Here is a 4,695-nt window from a genome sequence, read left to right on the forward strand (position 1 = left end):
CTATTTATAATAAAGTAAAATTTCTGAAAATAGCTGGTGTTTTGTTCATATTGCAGTTATGGGTAAATAGAGGTCTTTGTATTTATTTTTGTCCCATTTCTGAGACAAATACAATCAATGACTATGATTCACTCTACAGAAGAATACAAATGCACTCGGAGACAAACATGTACTTTTGAAGGCACTCATGTGAACCCTCCAACCAAATAGGCCTGGCCAAATGGGGATCACCAGACATTAGATTTGACAGTGGACACAACAGCCTTTCTCACGGATGGCAGTAAATGCTCCGACATCTGCATTGGTGTGTATTAATACCCCCGCTAGTCCCGCTACTGTGACAAACTGACTTTTGTTTAACAACCTCTCCGATGAAGAGAACAAGCCTTAAAGCGTTTTGGACAAACAGCACGCCCGGCCCCTCCAAAAACCTCTGCAACCCATCCACCCTGCTTACACACACAGGGCCCCCTCTGTGTGTGTGAGTGTGTGTTTGTGCACCACATGCATTCATACATTATGTTCATGATCACATATAGTGTTGTTTCTGTGTGTGTGTGTGTTCATGCAGCCTGAGGGTATTAAGCCTAATTATAACATTCTTCTGATTAATCGTGTCTGCTTGCGAGCCTCAGAGTGAAGGGGGGGGTTAGGGTGGGGGCGGAAGGGGCTGTGCGCAGCTTGTGCCGTGGGACCACACACTATAAATAAAGTCTAAGTCAATAACAACGTTAAGGATCACTCATAGTCTTGTCAGATCTGTTTGCAAAGCCTGAATAATTCAGCCAATGAGAGGACACTCTGGAAAAGTACATGCACTGCTGCTCTAATCACCTGAGGTGTGTGCATGCACTCATGTGGATACACACTTTGGAGTACAGATGAGTGCATGTAGGGCTGCCCTGGACACACACATGCACACACACTGTTTGCTTTCTTAATCAGTCTGTACCATTAACGATGAAGACAAATCACACCTGCAGAATTCCAAAGCTAAGACATTACTTTTATTAATGAATCCTCCCCTGCACTGAAAAGGCTATTATTTCTTTAATACACCCCAGAGTGTAGTTAAATCAAACTATTTTAATGGCATTTTATACTGCCAGATAATGACAAATTTTGGGATTGTGGGATTGTTGGACCTTTGCCTGGCAGTAGAGTTTTTTTATACTCCACTCACAGAGTGATATTCAAATAAATCCAAATTAAATAACACAATCTTTCTCTTCTTTTTTTTTTTTTTACATTTGAATGTGGAAAAATGTCAGTTTTTGAAAACAAATATAAAGTGCTGGTATACTGTGTGTGCTGCTTACCGTCACACGCATCACACATACCTTTTGTTCTACATGAAACAAATTGGTAACTTAATATTTTTATTGTATTGGATTAAAATTCACATCTGTGTAGACTCAAATACAGTTGGATAGCTGGTTCCATTGTAGTGCAATTATTTATCAATAATTAATTTTTATGTTCTGCTTTGTATGAACTGATGTTTTTACAGAATCTCCTGCTGAGACACTTAGACTCCTGCTGTGTTCTCTTCAGCTTCTGAGTAACATTACAGTAATAAAATGGTAGAAGAAAAACATTTCCAATGTAAAACTCCATAACACACTTGCACAGTGTCTTTTTACACACATACACACATGTACACATACACAGACACACACACCACGCATGCACGCAAGCATGCATGCACACACACACACACACACACACACACACACACACACACACACACACACACGCACACACACACACAGAAACACTCATATCCTTGTACAACCATGTGATCCAGTAACTCACATCTTAGACAACCCCCTGGGTTAAAGAATTTGTTGTTTTCCTCAGTGTTGTGATCTAACATGACCTCCAGATCACGCCAGCAGCTGCTTCTGTCATTCTGTGTGTGTGTGTGTGTGTGTGCATGGGTATATGTTAGTGCCCTAAAATGTTTGTCTACATCTGTGATATTTTGTTAAGCTGCTCCGCTTCACCTCATAACTTTAAAATAATAACACAGTCAGAGAGCGTATTAATATTATTAATATAAATCTATGTGACGATAAGTATGTAATTACCTAAATCATCAGTCACATCCATTTTGCACAGGAGGTAACCAGGTGGAATAAAGTGTTTTTGGGGTGTCTTCTGTACCCCTGCCCCACCAAAAAAAGGCCCTGTACACACACTTAACCCCTGACACTCCCTGGTGTTCACACACTCTGTCATCACAGGTCCTGGCTGCTGCTGACCTGAGTAGGAACACATGCTGGGGACAACTTAACCTCTGGACCTCTGGACGGAAAAACACATCGACAGGAGAGAGGGAGGGCGTCAGAGGAGGAGGACGACAACTGGAACAGCAAACTGGGGCTTTTATTGTAAAGGAGTGTAAACTGATGTTCTCCCTCGTCATCTTGAATTTTAGATATCTTTTGTTCTCTTTTTTCTCAGACCCTGCACTCTATAAAATCTGTCTACGTAACTCGTGGAAACAATGACATCTTTATTATTATTATTATTATTATTATTATTATTATTATTATTATTATTATTATCTCTGTTTAGGCTTTATGGTCTGCATGTTTATGGACTGTATGATGGGGTTAGGAAAAATATCAGAATCTATTGAATAGTAAACATGGTTGAGTTAAAAGTAATAATATTATTTTTGTATTATTTATCCATAAAGGAGATCCATAAAGATTAATATGATTTATTTTACCATAAATAAAACAAACCCAGTAGAAACTGTTTCTGAAGTTATTCTCATCATAAATAATTCTTATTTGAACTTCCATCAAAAATTTTCTTCAATTAATAATGTGAATGGAAAGAAATTATGTATCCATAGGAGTATCATATCACAAGCATGATGTTCAGACACAATTTAACCTGCAGAAATCATTTTTATGGCCTTTTGAACAAAGTATAGATAAAAGTGTCTTGATTTAAGATTATAATGCTAACATTTTAGCAAACAAATGCCTTTCCTCCTTGTTTATGTCCACTTGGATAAAGTCACTTTTAACTCTGTCTTTGGTCTCACACATCTTCTCAGGAAAATATTGAAAGTAGCAGCTTCATTCTTTCAGTTTACTTGCTACATGCACATCTTTTCTGCCTCTGCAGCTGAAAATCAGCAGCAATGGTACAATGGTAAAACTAAAACAATAAGCTGAAAACTATCAAGATGTTTAATATAGGTGAGCCAAAATGACAGGGTTACTTTTCTGTGGGCTCATCACTATTTGAGACCCTTTAATCTCTAGTAATAGTAGTCAAAATAGTTCTTTGTCGCAATGATTCACTGTTGGAGCTTAAAGTTCAGCCGGAAGCTGTAAATACAGCCATATTTTGGCAAAACTAAGTATTTTGCACTCTCTTAATATATGGATGATAGTAGATGATTTCATGATATTGGAGTATTTTGACAAGTTTCTAAAAATGTTTTCAAATGATCACATATGCACTGACCTGAATCCAGGCTCATCACAGCTGCAGCTCAGTGTGGAAGATGAAACTGCAAACCTTTGACCATCACTATTTCAGCCAGCTGGGGATGTGTGTTTGATACTCAAATGACAAATTTTGCGTGGTGTATCACTTTAAAAGTAAACCGCTGCAGCCAAGAGATTGTTTTGACAGAACTGAGCAAAAAAAAAAAAAAAGGCAGAAAAGAAAGACTAAGTTGATTCATTTTTTTATGGAATCACATGATGAGAGAGAGAGTGACGGGAGTGGAGTGGAGAGGGGGAGAAGCAGCAGGGGACTGCAGACAATATGTACAGTGTTTTTTTATGTGTGTCAGCGGAAGCGACGTACATTATGTGTTTGTGTGTATGTGTGGTGCAGCTTCCATGTGTTTTTGTGTACTGCAGAAGACCATTGGCAGACAGTGACGCAGATCAGACGGGACGAGCTGAAGGAATGAAGTCAGACAGGAATTTCTAGGAAATGATGGCTGTGTGACCCGCTTCATACTGGCACTGGCTCTGCTCTGAGGGGCTTCCTTCGCCCAGAGAAAATCACATGCACAGTGTTTTTCAGTGTAGCGGATGCTGAAACTGATGGAGGCTAGACGGTGACTTCAGGGCCTCCTGTGCACAGCGATGGAGCAATATGTTAAGATCATGATACAAAAACATGCCATAAACAATTTTGATATGACTAAGTGATGTGATATTGAGCATTGATTGCAAGCACAAACACAAAAGCACTGAAAATATTAAAAAACAGACTTCCTTGCAGGCCTTATTTCTTTATAATCTCTCCTGACAGTCATCTGGATGAACATAGAGACATCTGTCTGCAAACCCTGTGCTGATTTACTGCTGTATATGGTGACTTACCAAAGCCTCAACTCTACTCTTAAAGGAAAAGTCATTGATGTTTTTCAATCTACTAGTCTACTGCTTTCCCCATTAATCATCACTGTTCAATACCTACTTTGTCCATATGTGGGGCGTGTTGTGGAAAAGAAATTGTGCTGGATCACAAGACGTTTTATATGGGGATTTTTATGAACAGTCAGACTCACTATGTCTAAGCAGACAAAGTGAGGTCAAACAACACCAAGTATGCAGACATACCTGTAGACCTAAGGCTGCAGCTGCCAATGGAACAGAAAAACAAATCTTATTCACAGATGAAGAAAATAGTCACACTAAACGTACAGTATAT

The sequence above is a fragment of the Sphaeramia orbicularis genome, chromosome 13, assembly GCF_902148855.1.
Source record: "Sphaeramia orbicularis chromosome 13, fSphaOr1.1, whole genome shotgun sequence".
Lineage (NCBI taxonomy): Eukaryota > Metazoa > Chordata > Actinopteri > Kurtiformes > Apogonidae > Sphaeramia > Sphaeramia orbicularis.